Source organism: Globicephala melas, chromosome 10 (genome assembly GCF_963455315.2).
Source record: "Globicephala melas chromosome 10, mGloMel1.2, whole genome shotgun sequence".
Taxonomy (NCBI): domain Eukaryota; kingdom Metazoa; phylum Chordata; class Mammalia; order Artiodactyla; family Delphinidae; genus Globicephala; species Globicephala melas.
The window spans coordinates 55,794,705-55,818,784 of NC_083323.1; the positions used below are offsets into that span (position 1 = coordinate 55,794,705).

Sequence of the window (24,080 nt, forward strand, 5' to 3'; positions counted from 1 at the left end):
GGAGCCTGTGCATCCAGAGCTTGTGCTCTGCAATGGGAGAGGCCACAACAGTGCGAGGCCCATGTACCGCAAAAAAAAAAAAAAAAAAATCATATGATCATCTCATAGATGCAGAGAAAGCTTTTGACAAAATTCAACACCCATTTATGATAAAAACTCTCCAAAGAGTGGGCATAGAAGGAACCTACCTCAACATAATAAAGGCCATATACGACAAACCCACAGCAAACATCATTCTCAATGGTGAAAAACTGAAAGCATTTCCTCTAAGATCAGGAACAGGACAAGGATGTCCACTCTCGCCACTATTATTCAACATAGTTTTGGAAGTCCTAGCCACGGCAATTAGAGAAGAAATAGAAAAAAAGTATTCCAAATTGGAAAAGAAGTAAAAGTGTCACTGTTTGCAAATGACATGATACTGTACATAGATAATTCTAAAGATGCCACCAGAAAACTGCTAGAGCTAATCAGTGAATTTGGTAAAGTTGCAGGATAAAAAATTAATGCACAGAAATCTCTTGCATTCCTATACATTAATGATGAAAAATCTGAAAGAGAAATTTAGGAAACACTCCCATTTACCATTGAAACAAAAAGAATAAAATACCTAGGAATAAACTTACCTAGGGAGACAAAAGACATGTGTGCAGAAAACTATAAGACACTGATGAAAGAAATTAAACATGATATCAACAAATAGAGAGATATAACATGTTCTTAGATTGGAAGAATCAATATTGTAAAAATGACTATACTACCTAAAGCAATCTACAGATTCAGTGCAACCCCTATCAAATTACCAATGGCTTTTTTTTTTTTTTTACGGAACTAGAACAAAAAATCTTAAAATTTGTATGGAGACACAAAAGACTCTGAATAGCCAAAGAGGTCTTGAGGGAAAAAAACGGAGTTTGAGGAATCAGACTCCCTGACTTCAGACTATACTACAAAGCTAGAGTAATCAAGACAATATGGTACTGGCATAAAAACATAGATCTATGGAACAAGATTGAAAGCCCAGAGATAAACCCACACACCTATGGTCAACTAATCTATGACAAAGGAGGCAAGGATATACAATGGAGAAAAGACAGTCCCTTCAATAAGTGGTGTTGGGAAATCTGGACAGCTATATGTAAAAGAATGAAATTAGAACACTGCCTAACACCATACACAAAAATAAACTCAAAATGGATTAGAGACCTAAATGTAAGGCTGGATACTATAAAACTCATAGAGGAAAACATAGGAAGAACACTCTTTGACATAAATCACAGCAAGATCTTTTTTGATCCACCTCCTAGAGTAATGGAAATAAAACCAAAAATAAACAAATGGGACCTAATGAAGCTTAAAAGTTTTTGCACAGCAAAGGAAACTACAAACAAGATGAAAAGACAACACTCAGAATGGGAGGAAACCGTTGCAAATGAATCAATGGACAAAGGATTAATCTCCAAAATATATAAACAGCTCATGCAGCTCAATATTAAAAAAACCAACAACCCAATCCAAAAATGGGCAGAAGACCTAAATAGACCTTTCTCCAAAGAAGACATACAGCTGGCCAAGAACCACATGAAAAGCTGCTCAACATCACCAATTATTAGAGAAATGCAAATCAAAACTACAATGAGGTATCATCTCACACCAGTTAGAATGGGAATCATCAGAAAATCTACAAACAACAAATGCTGGAGAGGGTGTAGAGAAAAGGGTACCCTCTTGCACTGTTGGTGGGAATGTCAATTGATACAGCCACTATGGAGAACAGTATGGATGTTCCTTAAAAAACTAATAATAGAGTTACCATATGACACAGCAATCCCACTACTGAGCATATACCCAGAGAAAACCATAATTCAAAAAGACACATGCACCCCAATGTTAATTGCAGCACTATTTACAATAACCAGGACATGGAAGCAACCTAAATGTCCGTCAACAGACGAACTGATAAAGAAGATGTGGTACATATATATAATGGAATATTACTCAGCCATAAAAAGGAATGAAATTGGGTCATTTGTAGAGTCGTGGATGGATCTAGAGACTGTCATACAGAGTGAAGTAAGTCAGAAAGAGTGAAAAAAAAAGTTGTATATTAACGCATATATGTGGAACCTAGAAAAATGGTATGGATGAATTGGTTTGCAAGGTAGAAATTGAGACACAGATGTAGAGAACAAACGTATGGACACCAAAGTGGGAAAGTGGTGCGGTGGTGGGGTGGTGAGGTGATGAATTGGGAGACTGGGTTTGACATATATACACTAATATGTATAAAATGGATAATAAGAATCTGCTGTATAAAAAAAATAAAATAAAATTCAAAAAAAGAACTAAAATAATTAATTAAACATATAGTTATTGTTGACCACATTTCAGTAATAATCTAGAATCTGAGGCCATAATATAAAATAATATGGACATGAGTCAGATCCTAGTAGAAGGAATACTCCGTGTAAGAATCTACAAAAATATTCAAAACAAAAACAAAAAATGGAAGAATAAATGGTATTATAACCATTGATATACAGATTTGTAAATATAAGCGCTCTGTACACAACTCTGTGGTAACAAATTGGCAAATAATTTTAATGAAAAATCTTCTGTTTATGTATAATTTTAAAATAATATATCTGAGAAGGATTAGAAGACCTAAATAGACCAAGCATCACAGAAGAATCAGAAAAACTTATCAAAAATTTATATCTAATAATGGACCTAGGGCCAGAGTTTTTCCAGATGATTTCTCTTAAACTTTCCAAAGAACATATAAGTCCAATGTTATCTACCACGGAATTTAGGAAAATCTTAATTCACTTTGTAGAGCTAGTGTAATCTAATACTAAAATATAAATGCTACGGAACTAAAAAGAAAACCAGTGACCATTCTCACTTGTGAAAATACGTATCTAAATACAGAACCTAAAAAAAAAGGTAACAAGTCTATATGCAGATACACACAAAACCTCACAACCAATTTCATCCAGAAATGTAAAAGTATTTTAATAATCGGAAATATTTTACTCTAGCAGCGATTATCAATTAATAATTAATAGCAAAATATAATCTAACATGTTACTGAGCACCCATTCAATTATGTCCAAAAGGAGTTTACATTGAAATATTTAGAAAACTTGATATAAATGCATATTTTCTCAATATCATAAAGATCATTGTAGTGTTCATAGGGTTCTGAATATTTGCCTTTCCCTCAGCTCATTTTACTATAAACTGGTCCCCTGAACCTTCTCTGGCAATGTGAATTTAGGGCCAAGATCCATCAGTATGAATGTTCGACAGGATGATGGCAAGCCCATAACCACAACAGTGATAGGGAAATGGAGCTGCCATCGGGGCCCAGAATACTTGGACACCACATCAGTAGGAAACTGGGAGACCAAGGCTATGTGAAACTTACTGGACAATGAATTTGATAGAAAACTTAGAATAAAAGACAAAGAAGAAGAGGAATAAAAGAAAAAAGAAAGAAATGAGGAATTATGGTTATCGAAGAAAAGTAAAAGAGAAATAGAGCGCATAAGTTGAAGAAGAAGGGAGAAGAGGACTAAGACATAGAGAAAAAAAGAATGAAGGATCTTTTAAGGTAGTTATCAGTATCTCCACTTTAAAGCTAAGGAAAATGACCTGCTCAAGATCAAATGACTCATAAGTCATAGAACTGCAATTTGAACATGTAGACCAAATCCTGAACTCCTAATTCTAAGCCAACCTTCTTTTCATTACATCATGCTTCCTCCTCTCTTTTCCTTTTACTCTCACCATCCTTGAGAGCTTGGAGTCCAATTCATTGCATTCATTAAAATGATCGTTATTACACATTTATACTTGACCTGAAGATTCTTGCGTATCTTTCCCCATTCTGGATTGCAGAATACAGTACTGTCTTTAGTTTGTTTCTTTTGCTTCCTAGTCATTATCAGAATTTTACATTTTTCCTGTTGAATTTTATGTTAGATTCAACACATTGTCAAAATATTTTTAAACCCACTTTCTGATTTCTACCTAATTCACAGTTTCTTTGAGCTTTATGCCATTAGCAATTTTTATAATTGTCCCTTTTATGTTTTCTTCCTGGTTACTGATAAAAGCACTGAATAGAACAGGATCAGGAAAAGAGAAGTAAACATTTCCCTCCAAGTTATCCTCAGTTCTTTAATTAGCACTATGTGAGTAGAGTATTTTAACTAGATACTAATCCACCAAATTATACAACCATCCCAACTGTATTTCTCCATTTTTTTTTTACAAGTAAAATAAAAAGTCTCTGCTGTATACTTTATTGAAATATGGTCTCATTATATGCACTATATTTGGCTTATCCTCCCATGTAGAACTTAATTTCAAGTTACTTACACGGACAAACCGAGAATATACCATGAATCTCATATAATATTACAAGTGGATTACTTTATTATCCTTCCTAAATGTCAATAAGAAATGCTTTTCACTGATATATATATATAAAGTCATTTAATGTGATATTAAGCATAAGCTTAGTTAAATCACAGCATTAGCTAAGCCATCTATTTTGTATATGGTGTCCTAATTATTTTAGAGATTCCACAGATTGTTTCACGCACTTGCATACCTACTTGTCTTCTTAAAGAACATGAGCCTTGTGGTCAAGACCGGGAGGAAAAAGAGCTGGATTCTCTCCCAATTCTACCAGTAGCTACCTTGGTGATGGTATTAGGTCATTACTGATGTAGGTTTCTTTTGATTCATTTATAAAATTAAAAGAATTTACCACATTAGCATTTCCCAAAGTGTTCCTAAAATTTTAGTTCCATGCCTTAACAGACATTCATGAAAATATCATGTCTATGGTAAAACAGCTTTGGGCAATGTCAAAAGGTTCTTTATTATAGGATTATCAGAGTCTTAAAATTAAAAATATTTTCTCCAACAAAGAGCTATGCTAGTCTTTCCCAACTTATTAAGATATACAACATTTCTCCACAGTTTATCTCGTTGGTTAGTGTTCTCCAGAGTATATGCTGGGAATTATAAAAATACACTTGAAGATGTAGGCATCACTTCTACTCCAGAGGGTTCTATAATTGTGATGTATTCTACACCCGCTCAATCAAGGTACAAGAGCTAGAATTTTCATCAGAAAGGCTGAACCCAGGCAAACTGAATAAAAATGGTGTCAGTAGGTTTGAACAAAGCTAAAACTGAAATTTTGAGGTCAATATTGATCTTGTGTTGGTGTTGTGGGGTTAAAATAATGTTCAAATAGGAAAGAAAGATATAAATTTAAGGTAGGCTTGATGAAAATTGTATATAAAATATAAGAATGTAGGAAAATAGCTTACAGAAACTATATGGTTAAAAAGAAAGCTGATATAATATTTGGATTAAATATTCTGATAGACGGCATTGGCTTGGTTGAACAAAGTATTAACAGAGTTCTTAATTTTTTTCTTGTTTTTCTGTAGATTTCTCACCTTCTTCTTAAGTTTCTACTGAACACAGAATGTTAAGAGAAAAAAAGAAAAAGCTAGAAGGCACAAAGATGAATATTATTTCTTAAAAGATAATTATTTGTTAAACTCTAATATATGCTTGCCCTCAAAGTGTTAGTCTAAGCAAGCTGTTGTATCTGTCCCCTCTGTGCACATCTGGCTTCAGGAAAGTATGAACCCAGATGTTCTTCATCATATACCATTTGTAATAAACATCAAGTTCCTTAAAGGTGGTGTTTATACAACTTTGTATTCTTCAGTATTTCTATTCTAGTACCTTTCCATAACAAATTCTCAATAAATATTTGTTGATGAAACTGCACTAGAAATGGTACGAGGTACTAGAGATACAAAGAGGCATGATATTCAGCTCCTTCCCTCAAGGCATTAATGTTCTAGTCAAAAACAACATGACTTTACAGTACGGAAAGTGCTACGGCAGAGTTATGCACAGCCCAAGGAGTGAACACAAGCAGAGCACCTAACCCAACTGAGGAGGCAAACGCGATTGATTGTTCGAGGATGAATTGGGTTAAAGACTCAGAAAAGATACTCCCAATAGAAGCAACAGAGTATGCAATGGGCAAGAAATGAGAGACAGCATGACAGAGAGAAGAAATCAAAATGACTAAAGCATTGCTTGTAGAGAGCAAGACCCTAGCCAGCTTCCACTTGTACCACCATTCTCTCTCTTTGTGATCAACTCACATTGTTTTTAGCTCTTCAAATGCACTACCCTCCATCTTGCTTAAATGAGAGTACATGTTCTATCTGATTGGAATTTGTTTCTCCAACTTTGTATAATTAAAACTCATAGAAAACTTTGAAATCTCAACTCAAGTATTTCTCACCTGTGTGACATAGTTCAAGCTACCTTTTCCTATGGGTGTTATTTTGCTTAGTTTAAACATGGAGCCGGGCTTCCCTGGTGGCGCAGTGGTTGAGAGTCCGCCTGCCGATGCAGGGAACACGGGTTCGTGCCCCGGTCCGCGAAAATCCCACATGCCGCGGAGCGGCTGGGCCCGTGAGCTATGGCCGCTGAGCCTGCGCGTCCGGAGCCTGTGTTCCACAACGGGAGAGGCCACAACAGTGAGAGGGCCGCGTACCGCAAAAAAAAAAAAAAAAAAAAGGAGCCGAGTGGTGGGTGATGAGGGGTGAGACGGCAACTTTAAGAATGATTGCAAATATTAAAAGAATAAAGGAATGCCAAATTCCTTTGTAAGTAAAAAAAAGAACTACATGCCATTATTGTTATTCATATACAAACAGGCTTTTTCAGAGATTAGCAGGTATGAATAAGTCAGGTAATCAGTATCTTTTGTCGATAACTGAAGTGGTGCATAGCATGAAAACCACAAACTTAAATAGAATTTTATAGCCATTCTTTCCTTACTTCTTTCATGAATTAGTTTACTCTCATACTGATTTTCTATATAATGTCCTAGTGGCATATTCTGACTTTTGAGTTGTCTCCTTGTTTTGGTTTCCTTTCTAAAATGAATGACACTTGAGAACAATTTATATCTATGAATTTATCACCTAAGCTCAGGGAACATATCGTTGTAAAAGGTCAAATATAAACGTCCACTTTTTTCAGAACTAAAATATTTTGAACTCAATACACTATGAAATTTTAAATTGCATCTTAATACAGTGGGCCATTCCATTCAGAAGTAATGCTTTTTATACAATTTAAGGGAACAGCATTCAGAGCTTTTAAAACCTTTTCTTAATCTCTTTTCTATTTCCGTAATTTACTCTTCTATCATGTACAGGCCAGTGTTTTGCTGTAGACATTTCTCAACAAATATGTCTTAAGCTCCTATACGTCTACTCAAGAAATGTGTGACATATTCCTGATGATTACTTTTATTTTTTCTTGATACCTATGTAAAAATTGATACAAAGGTAAACTTTACCATGAAAACTGGGACAAAAGTTCACTAGACTTCAACAGTTTATAAATTACGTCTATTGGGAATACTTTCTAATTTAAAAAACAACCTACCTTTATTGGCAATGTACCTGATCTGCTTTCCTTCAGTCACACAGAGTTAATGTAGTATCTTATTGATGGGGCTTCATTTGCATCTTACTATGCTTTCTAGTTAGTCTCTTTACATAAACGTCTATTTTTAAAGTTTTTTACATAACCCTTTTTAACAAAGCAAATATGTATGTTAAAAACCTAGTTAACTATTTAAATTCAAAATCTGACATGTTTTGTTCTTGGTGTACAGTAAAATTTATGTTAGACGACTGTGTTTCCGATCTTAGGATATGCTATGATACTGATGACATTAATCCATTCATATAATCAACAGATATTTTAGAGTACCTGTTTTTTGTCAGAAGAAGATGCAATCCATGCCCTCATGGAACTCAGATCTATAGGCATAGAATATGTATATGTGTGTATGTATATTTATATATGTGTGTGTATATACATATATACATGTATGTATATATATAATACACACAGAAATTTAAGTAAATAAATTGAGCAAAGTGTAATGAAACAAAAAAATGTGATAGAAAACAATGGTTCAGGGGCTACATAGACAAAAATTCAGGTAAGATTCTTTGGAGGCCAAATTTTATCTGAGAACTAAAAGAAAAGAAGCTAGCTGTTCCACAAGTAGAAGATTCCAACATGAAAATAAAATATGTGCAGCTCCTTAGGGGAATTCTTAGCAGAAAAGCAGCATCTGGGTGGTACATAATGAGTAAGGGAGAGATTAGATGAAATGAGATTGGAGAAGTAAAAGGGGCTCCCGATAAAAAATTAGAATCTTATTCTAAGAGAATCAGAGACAAAAAAGGGGGAAAGTAGACAGTTTTATGCACCATGTTTCCCATCACTCTGTGGGGCACCTTGTATTTCTCTCATTTATTCTTCATAATTAACATTTTGAGAAATAGTCTGAGATTATACATTAGAAAAATAGGATTTACTTGCTGTACAGTTAGTAAAGGGAAAAGCTAAGATTCAGATCTGAGTGTGTTTGTCTACAAATAGATGATTCAGTTTTACTGTAGCCCACTACCTAACAGAGAATATAAATACTGAGCTGGGCCATGAGAAGACTAAAAATAACAAATGCTGAAGAAGGTGTGGAGAAAAAGGAACCCTCCTACAGTGTTGGTGGGAATGTAAATTGGTACAACCACTATGGAGAACAGTATGGAGTTTCCTTAAAAATCTAAAAACAGAGTTACCATATGATCAAGCAAGCCCACTGTTGGGCATATATCCAGAGAAAGCTCTAACTTGAAAAGATACATGCACCCCAATGTTCATAGCAGCACTATTTACAACAGCCAAGACATAGAAGCAACCTAAATGTCCATCAACAGATGAATGGATAAAGATGTGGTATATGTATACAATGGAATATTACTCAGCCATAAAAATGAATGAAATAATGCCATTTGCAGCAACATGGATGGACCTAGAGATTATCATACTAAGTGAAGTAAGTCAGACAGAGAAAGACAAATATCATATAATATCACTCATATGTGGAATCTAAAAAAATGATACAAATGAACTTATTTACAATACAGAAACAGACTTACAGACATAGAAAACAAACTTATGGTTACCAAAGGGGAAAGGGGAGGGGGTGATAAATTAGGAGTTGGGATTAACATATACACACTACTATATATAAAATAGATAAACAACAAGGACCTACTGTATAGTACAGGGAACTACACTCAATATCTTGTAATAACCTATAGCAGAAAAGAATCTGAAAAAGTATATATTCATATATAGGTATATATATATGTATATATATATATGTGTGTGTGTATGTGTGTATATATATATATATATATATATATATATAACTGAAAAAAAAGCAACACTATTCCTGCCACCATCTCAAAGCATAATGTCCTTATTTTTATTATGGTTATTTATTTTATTATATTTAGTTATCTGTATGTGTGTGCATCTCACTATTTTCTGAGCTTACTGAATTCACAGATCCCAATTTACTCATATCTATAGTCCTCACAACTAGAGCAGGTTCTTGAAAACATTTGGTGATCAACAAATATTAATTAAATGAAGGATTAGCTAATGAATGAATGAAAAGTATGATATTCTCTAGGTAATAGTGTAATACTAATTAACAGAACTTTCTCATAACGTCATTTTCTTTAAGGCATTCAGTGCTTTTTGGGACACTATTCAAAGTAACTTGATCCCATGATATGCCCCTGAGTTTTTACACCCCTTATAAAAGCAGTATGTCATAGAGTATATTGGTTCTCAAAGATTAGTGTATATGAGAGCCACTTTTTTTCAGTGTTCTTCAAGTGATTTTGGGTTCTGATTTTTGTTTGTGTATTATCCTAAGATAATTTTGGAAAACTACCTTTCGCATATTCAACTTGATATCTAAAGCTTTCCAACATAATTTTAAATAGTTACAAAGGGTACAACCTCCAGAGTACTGTAAATACAAGCATTAAAAAATATGTGTTTAGTCATTCTTTTTAATGTATCCAATGGAATAAAAATACCATAGTGATTTGATACCCAGCATTTAAAAAAAGTGAAAAACTCATTCAATAGTTGAAAAAGTAACAATATTCATTTTTTTCTCTTTTAACTCATTTGTCTGTTTTATTTTCACTGGAGAATTTAGTCTTAATTTAAATATCTTATGATCAAGAATCTTAATGTTCACATTATCATAGTTCTATGATAATTTTTAAATTAATGTTAAAAACAGTCTATGACCATAAAGTTCTATGTCTTAAGTTTTTTCTTCAGGATTGAGTCATCATTGTGATTAGTATTAGTACATGTTTTAACAAAAGACTGAAAATACATTTCAAATTTTGATAACAAAATGTAACATAGAAGTAAAATTTCATTGTAAATTCAACCTTTAATGAGATATAAGGTACTCTCTTCCAATTTAGATCATGTAACCAAGGGTGAATATTTTTTTTGGCCAGAATGAGAAGGGTTTTAATACCAATCAATTCCTGACTTTTAAAAATAATAATCACTGACAAACTTTGTTCACATAAAAATGTAGATGAGATTGGAAGGAGTTTCATAATAGCAATATAACATGACTCTTTGAACTACTTGTGAGTTACCTGCCCCAAATTGCAGTAATCCATTATCAAAAATTATGTTCAGTGATCTAAAAGCTGACAACTCAATTAGTTCTCTTTTAATTTTGTTGAAAGGAAGTAATTAGAAAACACTGTACTTGCAGAAAGATTTATTTTCTAGTCATTAGTGACATTTACCTTCTCAACATCAACATTGATATTTTAAATTATCTCTGTATTTGGCATCCTGGGGGATTGCACATGGCAGTGATGCTGGGCCATTGTTAGATAAGGCCTAGTTATGTGAACTAGAAAAAGACCCAGTATAAGTGGGAATGTGGTAAAAGAAAACCAGGATAACCCAAGTACATTTTCAGGCAGATTAGTTTTAGGAATAGCACTCGTGGAAATTGAAAATTTGGAAATTGATTCACTTAGAACTATTTGAGCCCCTACCCTTCTTTGGCAAATCTTTATGTGCCTCCAGAGATATATATACCTTTTTTTTTTTTTTAAAGCTCATAACCTTGGATAGTAGCTAAAAATGAACAGGTTTAAAACCTAACCTCAGAGATTATAATTCATAGGTCTACTATGAGGCCAGGAATCTGTTTTTTTATTTTTTTAACAAAGTCACCCCGGTTGATTCAGATGCATGTTATCCATAGAGTGCTTTCCAAAAAATATTGTGTGGAGAAAGTAAATACTTAAATAAGAAGAGTAGATAACGTTATTAATTGCTTTGTCCCGAGAACTGTTGTATGTTACATATTACAAATATTTATTCATAAAATCCTTTCAATACTGATGCAGGTATTACTAGTGTTCCCATTTTAAATTTGGATAAATTGAGTTAATGAGAAATTAAATCACTTGTGTAAGATACACATCATGAGAAATGGGAGGGAACATTAATTAACATGAGGCTGGTGAAGACCAGGGCACAGATAGTCTAGAATTCCAGGCTGAGAAGCAGCAGCGTTGTTGGGAAGCACTGGGAATCTATGGAAGGACTTTATACAGGTAAAGATATACTCAGACTAGTCTGATAAAAAGAGGCCAGGGGCAGAATGCTGGAACACCAATATTTAAGGAACAGAAAAAGGAAGAGAAACCTGGATAGACACAGAAAGGATCGATTAGAGAGAGAGAATGATATAGCCAAAGCAAGCCTTCCAAAAGAATGAAGTAAGTCATAATGTCACATGGTAGAGACTAAGAAACAAAAGAACACAAAATTGTCCACTGAATTTAGCAAAAAAAGAGATCACTGTTGAAAATGATTTAATTGGTGTCAGAGAGACAGAAGCTAGATGGCAGCAGTTTGAAGAAAATAGAGAAAGAAGAAAATTGAAGAATGCATACAACTCTTGCAAGAGACTTAACTGTGAAGAAGAAAAAGATTTGTTGCTACTGCAAGGCTGAGGGCATAAGAGTATTTTTATATTTTGAAGAAAAAACACATATGAGGAAATTAATGATAAGGAGTTGATAAATAAGTAATTCAAGAAAATAGAAAGTTAGAAACAGCAGGAAGTTAACCATATAACTATTAAATTAATATAGGATACAGATTAAGAGTTGGGTTAAAGGAAAAGATGGTTGGTGCTCAATTTTGCTCAGTAGGTAAGTGTCAGCCGGTCAGTAGATGACAGTGATTAAGAGAAATAGAAGGGGAAAAAAAAAGAGAAATAGAAGGTGATGTTTCTGGATTACATAATCCTCAAATGATCAAGGATTTTTACAAGTGTGTTCAAAGAGCATGCTTGAAAAGTAGCACTGAGGAGCCATGACAATGATAAGCCAGAGCTATAAGAAATAACTGAATTAAAAAGTATCCCTTGAGTCAGCCATTTAACAAGTCCACTGAGTGCTTTCTCTTTACTGGGAATTATGCTAAGGACTCAAGTAATAAATAAGGATATTTCAGTACTTCTCAACCAATGATACTACTCAAGGGAAAGGTGTTCACAAAAATTGCTAAAGAATTTACAGAAGGCTTAGAATTATATAGATATACATATATATATATATCTACACACACACACACACACATATATATATATATATATCCTTTTTGGGAAAAAATAAAGCAGTTTTTGTTGTGTTCATTTTGATAGCACCAGATTTCTTTATGCAAGTGATTAGTGGTAATTAGCTACGAAAGGTTGGAAGAAAGCACAATCTGTCTGATACATGGACAAGATGCCATATCATAAAATAACTACAAAGAAATAAAAATGTCTAATAGAAATCTATAAAAATGCTATCGGAACAGAGAGTGGGCATGTTCACAATGCCTAAATGTAGAGAAGATGGGAAAGTTACATGTAGGAGGAAACATCTATGCTGAGTCTCATCCAATGTACTTTCTAGGTTTAGAAAAGGGGGAGCAGTCCATGTAGGCAACTGTGAAAGTCATGAAGTCACAAAAATTGCTGAATTCATATTTTGGAAGATATTGCATGGATGTTATTTGTACTTATCTGTACAAGAAATTCTGGGAGGTGAGGGTGGAGATTGGGAGATGTTAAACAAAGGAGAAAATGAGATAAAGAATAAAGAAGTTTACCTTTAAATATGGCAACCTCTGCAGCAGTGTAAAGGATCAGTTTTTTGAGGGGAAACTGGAGTGAAGAACACATGTTAATACGTTATTGAAATTATTTAGCGTAGAGCTGAAAAAAGCCAAAATAGAGCAGAGGCCATGGACGTGGGGAGGGGTGCAAGGATTTGGGAATGACTTGGAATATACAGTGTAAATGTTTCAAGTAGGGCAAGAGTCTAGAAGGACTCCATGATCCTTAACATAAACAACTGAACAGATAGAAGGTGGTGACATTGACCAAGGTAAGAGAGTCCAAAGAAGAAATAAATTCTTCAAGGTACCATATACTAAATCAAACCACATGTATAAAGTAAAATAATGCCAATATAAGAAATTCTATATTTTTTTGGCTACACACTTAGACAATTGAATATTCCACATAAAAGTTAAAGCCATATGCCTGACTTGCTGACAAAGCATGCTCTGTTTTTGTTTTCAAAGAAGCTAAGCTGGAAAGGAAGTGAGACATTCCCTAGCTCTCTTTCCATCCAGTCTAAATCATAAATTGCACAGTCTGTCAGTGGAGTTCTGGAAAATATGGATATAAAAGGACTCTTCCTTCTTCCTTCTTCCCTCTCCACCTCTGTCTGCCTAAGTTATGAAGATGGATCAGACATTCACAGAAGCAACTGTCAAGGTCTTATTCACTGCAGTGTGAGGGTGATTGCCATGCTGCTCCAACAAAAGCAAACTGGCAGCATTTACATCAACTGACACATCAGATCTCCACAGTGGTTCTTTACAAATAATACATTCATCAGGGGATAAACAAGGTATTGTCACCCTGACAAAATTTTAGAGGATTGCATCAGAGAAATCTCCTGAAATTACTCCTCTTGAATACAAACCAGGGCCTGATATTTTCCAAAAGCACAATGATTTCAGAAATCATAGGCTGTTTCTTTTTTAATCCTTCTACAGAAGAACACTTTCTTGATTAGTGATCTGATTCTACAGAATATGTTGAGTCTCATCCAATGTATTTTCTAGGTTTAGAAAGGGGGAGCAGTCCCCGTTATGAGGCTTTCTGGAAATAGGAGTGTTAGGTAATATCTGAAGGCATTTTTCCCCCAGCAGTGACTTTTATGTTGGTGAATTTTTAGAGCATTCTTTAAACATTCTTTATTCTACTTTCACTGCCCTTTTACACTGGGTCCTCATTGTGTTCTAAGTTACAGTTTACTAGATGGTTACCTTCGCTCCAATTCTTTCCTTCCTTCATTCTTTCTTGTACAACATGCCCCAATTTAATTTTGTATGTGTCACATGACCATCCAAAAACCTTAGATGACGTTACCTTTCTCTAGCATATATTCTCACATCTTTGCTTGGCCTCAACAGTCTCTAAAATCCATTACTAAGCTGACTCACAAGCTTTGTCATCCACTGCTAAATACCCATGTCCTCTAGCTAATGGCATACTTTGTGCCTTCCCATGCCTACATTTTTTAAAAATAAATTTATTTATTTACTTATTTTTGGCTGTGTTGGGTCTTCATTGCTGCATGCGGGCTTTCTTTAGTTGCGGCGAGCGGGGGCTACTCTTCGTTGTGGAGCACAGGCTCTGGGCTCACGGGCTTCAGTAGTTGTGGCACACGGGCTCAGTAGTTGTGGCTCACGTGCTCTAGAGAGCAGGCTCAGTAGTTGTAACACACAGGCTTAGTTGCTCCACAGCACGTGAGATCTTCCTGGACCAGGGATGGAATCCATGTCCCTTGCATTGGCAGGCAGATTCTTAACCACTGTGCCACCAGGGAAGTCCCCATGCCTACATTCTGAATTCTTACCTCTTTTAAAATTCAGTTCCGTTGTTATCTCTTTGATGAATCTGTTCCCATTATTCACCTGAAATTACCTCTGCCTTTAAATATTATTTTTAAAGTATATATTTATTTCATTTTACTTGTAAAATAAATGTATTTCTTGTTCGACCCCCTTGTAGTAGTCCATGTTGCCATGTGGAAGTAAGCATGTTGAGGTTGGACTTAATGTATTTTTTTAGAGGCAGAAGGGGTAGTTATTCAGGGGAAAAGGAGGGCTTAACAGATTTGGTGAAGTTTATATTTGACCTGTAAGACAAAGGAGAACTTCAAGAAGAGCTCCTTGTGAGCTTGGAGTGTACGAGGAAATCTGATATTAATTTTCATTAAGTATCTCCCTCTCTGTGTCACCTATCTCACTATTTCTCTGCCCTTCAGTTTTCTACTCTGCCTTTCCCCTGGTGGAGGCGCCTCCTCTGACACAGATACCTCTGTTTGCATTTTGCTGAGCTAGAGATACATTTAACTTTTCATAAATTGTTATTATGAAGAGAAATATGAATCAAACAACAAATGTGAGCTAATCAACATACATCTGCCAATAGCGCCAGATCTTTATGACCCAATATAATAATTTTAAGCTGGAGTTCCATAAACTTGCAAGAATCATCCCAGGATATGGTCAGAAATGAAGATTCTCAGATCCTACCTCAGGCCCTATGAATTAAGTCCTTGTCAGCATAGTAAGACCAGGAAGAAAAATCAAGATTGCAAAGAAAGAAATACACTTTCATTATTCACAAGTATTATTGTCACTTTAGAATACTGTAAAAGAATTTTTAGATTAGTACTTGGCATTTAACAAGGGAGATTAGTAAGATTTATTGACACAAGGTCAAATACAGAGATCAGTTTCATTTTTCCGTAACAAACAGAAAAATGAAATGTTTAAGTAGATTAGCATCAAAAGTATGAAGTGCCCAGGAATCTACTTTCTCTCTGTGGAGAACACTGAGCACTATTGTTTTAGTCTACTTGCTGCCTAACTAAATACCACAGACTAGGTGGCTTAAACAATAGAAATTTATTCTTTCCAATTCTGGAGGCTGGGAGGTCCAAGATAAAGGTGCCAGGAGGTAGATTTCATTCTGAGGGTTCACAAGTTAGGTTTCACTCTTCTCTTGGCATATTGACCCCTGTCTTGCTATGTACTCACATGACCTATGCTTTTTATGCTTTCACAGAGAGAAAGATACGGCTCTATTTTCCTCTTTATATAAGGTCCCCAGTACTACTGATTTAGGGACCCACTGTTATGACCTCATTTAAACTTAATTGTCTCCTAAAGGCCCTATCTCCAAATACAGTCACACTGAGAGTCAGAATTTTAACATATGATATTGGAGGGGACACAATTCAACCCATAGCAAATATTAAAACAGATCTACATAAAAATGAGAGAAATGCCCTGTTGGAAGACAGTAATGTAAAATGTAAATTGTCTCTGAATTGATCAATTGATCACTTGTAATCCAAATCCAAATCCCAATGTGGTTGCTCTTGGATTGGAAGAATTAATATTGTTAAAATTGCCATACAACCCAAAGTAATCTACAGATTTAATGTGATCCCTATCAAATTACCCATGACATTTTTCAAAGAACTAGAACAAATAATCCTAAATTTAAATGGAACCATGAAAGACCCAGAATTGACAAAGCAATCCTGAGGGAAAAGAATAAAGCAAGAGGCATAACACTTCCAGACTTCAGACAATACTACAAAGCTACAGTAATCAAAATGGTGTGGTATTGGCACAAAAACAGACATGTGGATCAGTGAAACAGAATAGAGAGCCCAGAAATAAATCCACACACTATGGTCAATAAATCTTTGACAAAGGAGGCAAGAATATACAATGGGAAAACAACAGTCTCTTCTGCAAGGTGTGTTGGGAAAGTTGGACAGCTGCATGTAAATCAATGAAGTTAGAACACACTCTTACACCATACACAAAAATAAACTCAAAATGGCTAAAAGACTTAAACAAGACAAGACACCATAACACTCCTAGAAGAGAACATAGGCAAAACATTCCCAGACATAAATAGTACTAATGTTTTCTTAGGTCAGTCTCCCGAGGCAATAGAAATATTGATAAAAGCAAAAATAAACAAATTGGACCTAATTAAACTTACAAGCTTTTGCACAGCAAAGGAAACCATAAACAAAATGAAAAGACAACCTATAGAATGGGAGAAAATATTTGCAAACAATGCAACCAACAGGGGCTTAATTTCCAAAATACACAAACAGCTTATACAACTCAACAACAACAACAAAAAGTAATCCAATTGAAAAATAGGCAGGAGACCTAAACAGACATTTCTCCAAAGAAGACATGCACACGGTCCACAGGCACATGAAAAGATGCTCAACATCTCTCATTATCAGAGAAATGAAATCAAAACTACAATGCGTTGCCATCTCACATCGGTCAGAATTGCCATCAATAAAAAGTCTACAAATAACAAATGCTGGAGAGTGTGTGGAGAAAAGGGAAACTTCCTACATTGTTGGTGGGAATGTAAGTTGATGCAGCCACATGGAAAACAGATTCTTTAAAAAGTTAAAAATAGAGTTACCATACGATCCAGCAATCCTACTCCTGGGCATATATCTGGAGAAGACTCTAATTCAAAAGATACATGTAGGGCTTCCCTGGTGGCGCAGTGGTTGAGAGTCCGCCTGCTGATGCAGGGGACATGGGTTCGTGCCCCGGTCTGGGAAGATCCCACATGCCACAGAGCGGCTGGGCCCATGAGCCATGCCCGCTGAGCCTGCACGTCCGGAGCCTGTGCTTCGCGGCGGGAGAGGCCACAACAGTGAGAGGCCTGAATACGGCACACAAAAAAACCAAAAAACAAAAAACATACATGTACCTCTATTTTCATAGCAGCACTACTCACAATACCCAAGACATGGAAACAACCTAAATGTCCATTGACAGATGAATGGAGAAAGAAGATATGGTACATCTATATAAAGGAATACTACTCAGCCATAAAAAAAGAATGAAATAATGCCATTTGCAGAACATGGGTGGACCTAGAGATTATCATACTAAGTTAAGTAAGTCAGAAAGAGAAAGACAAATACCATATGATATCACTTATATGTGGAATCTAAAATATGACACAAATGAACTTATCTATGAAACAGAAACACAGACATAGAGAACAGATTTGTGGTTGCCAAGGGGGAGTGGATTGGGGGAGGGAAGGACTGGGAGTTTGGGGTTAGCAGATGCAAACTATTATATATAGAATGGATAAACAACAAGGTCCTACTGTATAGCACTGGGAAATATATTCAATATCCTCTGATAAACCATAATGGAAAAGAATATACGCATAACTGAATCACTTTGCTGTACAGCAGAAGTGAACACAGCATTGTAAATCAACTATACTTCAATTAAAAAAAAATCCCAATGAGGTTTTTGTGTGTGCTTCCATGTGGACTTGAAAAACTGGTTTCTATAATTCTATAGTTTATAGAATTATATTTCTTATAGTATATAGTTATATTCTATAATTCTATAATTTATTTGAAAACAGAAAGGGCCAAGAATATTCTTGACACCATTAATAAACAACATGATGGTTATTTTTCTTCAGATTTCAAGCATATATAAAGTTATATTCTTTGAACAGTACGATATTATATAGGGATAGCCAAATAGCTCAATGGAACGGAATAAATAGCCCAGAAACAGATCTAATAAAATGGATGTTTTTTATAAAACCAAAATGATTATACACATCAACAAAGTAAAGGGCACCTTTTCATTAAATGGTGCCAGGACAACTGGGTAACCATAAGGGAAAAAAATTGGAAAGAAAAAGGATCCTATCTCAAAAAGTACACAAAACTACATTCCAATGGGATTAAAGATCTAAATGTGAAAAGGAAATTTCTAAAAAATTTAGAAGATAAAATAAGAATGCATCTTTCATCATCTTTATAAGGATAGGATTTCTTAAAACACAGAAAGTACTTATTAAAAATAAAAAGACTATAAATCAAGGGCATTAAATTGAATTGTATGTATGAAATGTAAATTGAATTGTGTGTATAATTGAAATGTGTTTAATTGAAAATTTGTGATTCAGGAAAAGCCGAAGAGAAAAAAGACAAATTACCAGGTGGGATACTCTTTCACAACATATAATTAACAAAGGACTAGTATTTAGAATATATATTAAACTCTTTTAAATTGGCAAGAAAAAGACAAACAACCTAAACTAAAAATGGGCAAATTATTTGAACAGCCATATCAGAAAAAAGAAAATCCAAAAAAGTTAATAAACATAAGGAAAGGTGATCAATTTCATTGATGATCAAAGAACTTTGTTAAACTATAATACATTTTGTATCTACTAACTGACAAAAATCAAAAAGGCAGATAATAATCAGTGTTGGTGAACACATAAAACAACCAGGAAATTTCATGCAGTGTTGCGAGGGGGTCTAAACTGGTAAACTTCTAGTAAAGAAATGCATATTCTCTGACTCTGAGTTTGTATAAGAAATATAATCCCTAGAGACACATACAAGAATGTTCATAGCAACATCAATTCTAAAAGAAAAAAAATGCTGGAAACAAATATTTATCAAGAATAAAAAAGATAAATAAATCTTGGCAAAACTAAAGAAAAAATTAGAAAAGTCTGAAAATGTTATATTTCTTAACTCGGGTAGTGGTTACATAGTGTTTGCTTTATAATTATTAACTTCACATATATGATATATATGTCACATATATGGTTTATACACTCTTCTGGATATGTAGGATATTTCACAATTGAAAAAAAATATTATTCAGTCACTTGTAGACCTAACAACTGTCTTAATTCAGTAATGAACATGTGCATTAAGCTTAATAATCAAAGATTTTTGTCTGAATTTAAAGTTTAGTCTTCTTTCCCCAGTTCTATGCCCCTTCAATAGGAATCTCTATATGGAAGACAGGGAGCTACTGACCTTCTTCTCTATTTCCCAGGCCTGCCCAGCTCCTTCTCCTCCCTTCCACCAGCTGCCTGCCCTTGTTCTTTATTCCTCCAGAGTTGGGATAATAGAAGAGTAAGTGAGGAGGGAAAAGAAAGGTCTTATTTAACAGGTTCTGTCACCATCAGGTTTTCATGTTATTTGGAAAGTTGAAAGTTGACTCTTTTCCTCCTGAGGTTAGTTAGTTAGTTAGTTCTTGTGAGATCCCCCCGAGGGAACATCTGACTGCAGCTGCCTCAATGAGGCAGTGCCTTTCCTCTGGCTGGACATTTAACAATACATTCAAATAGAAGATGATGAAAACAAACAAAATCTTAAGCTTCTGTCTCTATGGGTACAAGTGCAGTCTCTTTGTAGTACTGTCCATAGCAAAAAGCAATCTTGATGGAGGTTCCCTATTAAATGATCCAGGGTGGGTCTTGCTCACCCAGGAGGTCCACATCTGAACATGGAAAGAAACTCCTGTCTCCAGTTGCCCCCAATGCAGCAAGGTTTAAACTTCTCCAGAATGAGCCCAACTTTAGTGCACGTGACTCTGGGACCAAACTAAAGTTCTTAATTCAAATTCAGCCTCATGGAGGGCTAGAGTAGAGAGGAGAAATATTACAGCACGCTGTCTCCAAAGCTCTTGTAACTCCCTTAAAAAAAAAAAAAAGTTCCGTCTTGGTCCCTTCATGATTAATACTTTTGTGTCTATTAGATGGGTGCTTTGCTACAACCTCGTTGTTGTCATCACTGTCATTTTTGGTTTATCTTTTGGAAGGCAAGAATTCTTCCAGCTTTATGGTTTTCTCTCCATCTGTTGAGACCTTAGCAGAAAACGAGTCCCATTTTAACAACTTGCTACAACACTTTCAATCAATCCACACCACACCTCGACATATGGGTCCTTCACTTCCTAAACCTGTCCCGAGTTCTGCATTTTGCTGTTTTGTTGGTTTTCCTTTCTGCTGGCCCTTAGCAGAGCAGAATAACAGAAAACGAAGACAGTCACTATTCATCCTTCTGGGTTTTTTTCCTTCATAAGTTGATCTACACCTCTTATCTATTATGTTGCCTCTCCAAGTCTCTTTGCCTTTATGGGACCATACTTTTATGATCCATTTACTGCATATTAGAAGATTTCAGAAGAGAGAAGTATTAGCTTTGTAAATAATGTAATCAGAATACAGGAACTAGTCCTTATCCTGTCCCCATGGTACCTAGAAAGGGTTTTATTCAAGACTATTTCATAAATGAATTAAATAATAAATGAAACAAAAAATTTCTCCCAACAGTTAAAGAAGAAAAGAGGCTTCTTGTATCATATATGTATACTATTGGAATAGTAGGCTCTGACAAATATTTATGTGACAGCTAAGTAATAATCTAAGCAATGAAAGAAAAACTCGATAATTTTTCTTGCTTAGATTTTATGATCGCCAGGGAATGTGTTTGTGTGTATATTTGATGAGCACCTGGTATTATCAGAAATTTTCAATTATTGTGAAGCTGCAGCTAGTATAGCTTACTGAAACAACTTCTCTCAACATTCAATTCTGTCTTAGGAAAGAATTTAAACATTTGATAGCTTGCTTTGCTTCTGTTTGATTTTATTCTTTTATATTGGCAATTGTGTAAGTCTCATTATAATCATTGTGGGCATAAAAGTATAATAAATACCTGTTTACTTTACCAATTATACTTTTAATTACTACCCAGAATGAGCTTGGTGGAAAAGAAAGAAAAATCAAAAAGCCTCAGATCTTTCTTTCTTACCTTGAAAAGAACAAAATTTGTCACCAGAGACAAAAATATAGTTTTTGCTTGAAAACAACCAACTATACTTTTGGATAAGCTCATGACATATTTCAACACATGAGATCGTTGTTTTTGAGTGTATGGGGATTTTCATGTACTAAACTGAATGTAAATCTAAAATAATTTACAAGGTACAAAAAATACAAAAATACACTCTAAAGATATGTATAGATTATATACAAATAAATCAACACTTTTTTCTTTTTTCCATAAGGAATCCCTCCCCCTCCCTTCTTTTTTTTTTAATTAACCTTTTTTAAACTTAATAAATACTTGAAATTTTTGTTTATTTCCTGGATATTTATCAAAGTGCTATCAGAAGACTTTCCTACTAGGTACAGCTTGGTGGTAACACAAAATAGTGACTTATTAATGACCTTCAATATTTAAGGGGTTAAAATCCAGTAGTTTGTAATCACCTGGATAAAGAAGAACAAATAAAGTAGATTTTAAATGTTCTCACCACAAAAAAGAAATAGTAATTATGTGAGATGATGGAGTGTTAGCTAATACTACCGTGGTAATCAAATTGCAATATATAAATATATCAAATCAACATATTGTACACCTTAAAATTATACCATGTTATATGTCAATTATATCTCAAAAGAGCTGGGAAAAGCTTTTACAAGAAGAGAACAAAAAAGCATGTGAAAACCAGGTGAAGTAGAAATGTGATTGACCGCTTCATTGCAGATAATTTTTCTATCACGGTAATCTCATCATGATTGCCAGAAATTGCTTCAGGCATGGGTATGTTGCCCGATTTTTGCTAATGAGACATGAAACCTGCTGAGGGGTCTGGAAAAATATATCTCTTTCTTAAGAGAGATGTGTAAGAAAAGATAATCTCTCATCTTTATCTTGTCTGATAAGTGAAAAGAAGCTATCTTCCAACCAGCCTAAAGATGAAGATACCACTAAGAATTACTAAGGAGAGAAAGAAAAAAGAGAGAAAGAAAAACTTGGAGTCTTTGATGCCATCTTTGAATAGATAAATCAACCAGCACTGGAGTCCACCCTACCTCTTAACTGTAATGTGAGGTAATAATTTTCCATATTGTTTAAGTTTATTTGCACGAGGGTTTGTTATTTCTTATAGCAGAATGCATACTAACCAATATATGAAGGGAGATGAGGAAGAATTAAACAATCTAAAGAAGAAAAGCCAAATGGCAACACTGTTTTCAAAAGGATGGGTAGAGTGAATGATTTTGTTGTCTGTAGAAGTCACAGAGAGATGAATTTCAGCTTACTATAAAACTTGCTGTCAGGGCTGTCTGAACAGGTATACGTGCCCTAGGAAGTAGTAAATTCCCTCTCACCAGAGATTGGCCAACCGTTTCTTAGTTAGCTGTAAATTAAAGAAATTAGACTACACACCTCATGATATTTATGTTTCTGTGAAAACTGGAAGAAAGATTTCCCAAGCTGATGCAAAGTGTAATATTAAAGCTTAACTATAAAACAATCTTCCTTTTCATGTTTATTTTGGGGAAGCTGCACTTACATTTCCAGTTCTCTAAACTAAGCATTAATTTGCTGAGTTTCCAGATTGTGTTAGTAATGGTGAGTATAAAAACACTATATGATTACTATATTAAAGAGTTTAATTTCTAATTGGGGCATGTTTTCAATCAATGAAAAATCCTGGCATATAATTGAGAATCAGAATTTGTGATAGAGCTAATAAAGGGTTTGGTATAACAAGAAGTAGAAGAATCAATATGGGCTAAAATAGTTGACCTTGAACTTGACTTTAAGAGAAGGTGAAAACTAACCAAGTGCTGATCTTGACAGCATATGCATAAGTGTTATACAATAGTGTCTATAAAAATAGAGTCAAATGGACACAATGTCATTTTGAGTTAGTACTATGCAATTGTCAATAATAGATCCCACTATGTGGAGGTATTAAATGAAATGTTAGAACTAGGCCAGGGTTAAGATTAAGATATAAATTTAATTTTGTCTCATCATTCTGGAGAAAGATACATTTTTAACAATAGGGTTAGGATTAATATCATTATTCATAGAGTAAAATTAGGAACTGTTAAAGTTATTTCAAAAGAAACATTTTTCCTGTTGAAATTATTTAGGAGAAATAAAATTTCTAGCAATGTTCTTCTTACTCACCTTTCTGCCATTTTATTTGTGGGTTATGAAGAGAATTTTGATTGTTTAATGTAATCATTTTATAACATGACATCTCTCTATCTTACCTGATTGTCTTTACACAGGACCTAAAAAAGCTAGATA

At 34.5% G+C, this 24,080-nt stretch overlaps 2 long non-coding RNA genes across 2 annotated transcripts in view; one reads left to right on the forward strand and one right to left on the reverse strand.

The window, feature by feature from the left end:
- The window catches only part of LOC115858527 (uncharacterized), a 235,233-nt gene extending 228,979 nt beyond the window's left edge, over window positions 1-6,254 (forward strand). Inside the window, exon 3 of the long non-coding RNA XR_009565406.1 lies at window positions 5,475-6,254. This is a non-coding gene — a long non-coding RNA (uncharacterized lncRNA). The remainder of the gene's footprint in view (window positions 1-5,474) is intronic.
- The window catches only part of LOC132597912 (uncharacterized), a 451,325-nt gene that overhangs the window by 130,000 nt on the left and 297,245 nt on the right, over window positions 1-24,080 (reverse strand). The gene's annotated exons all lie outside the window — the stretch shown is intronic.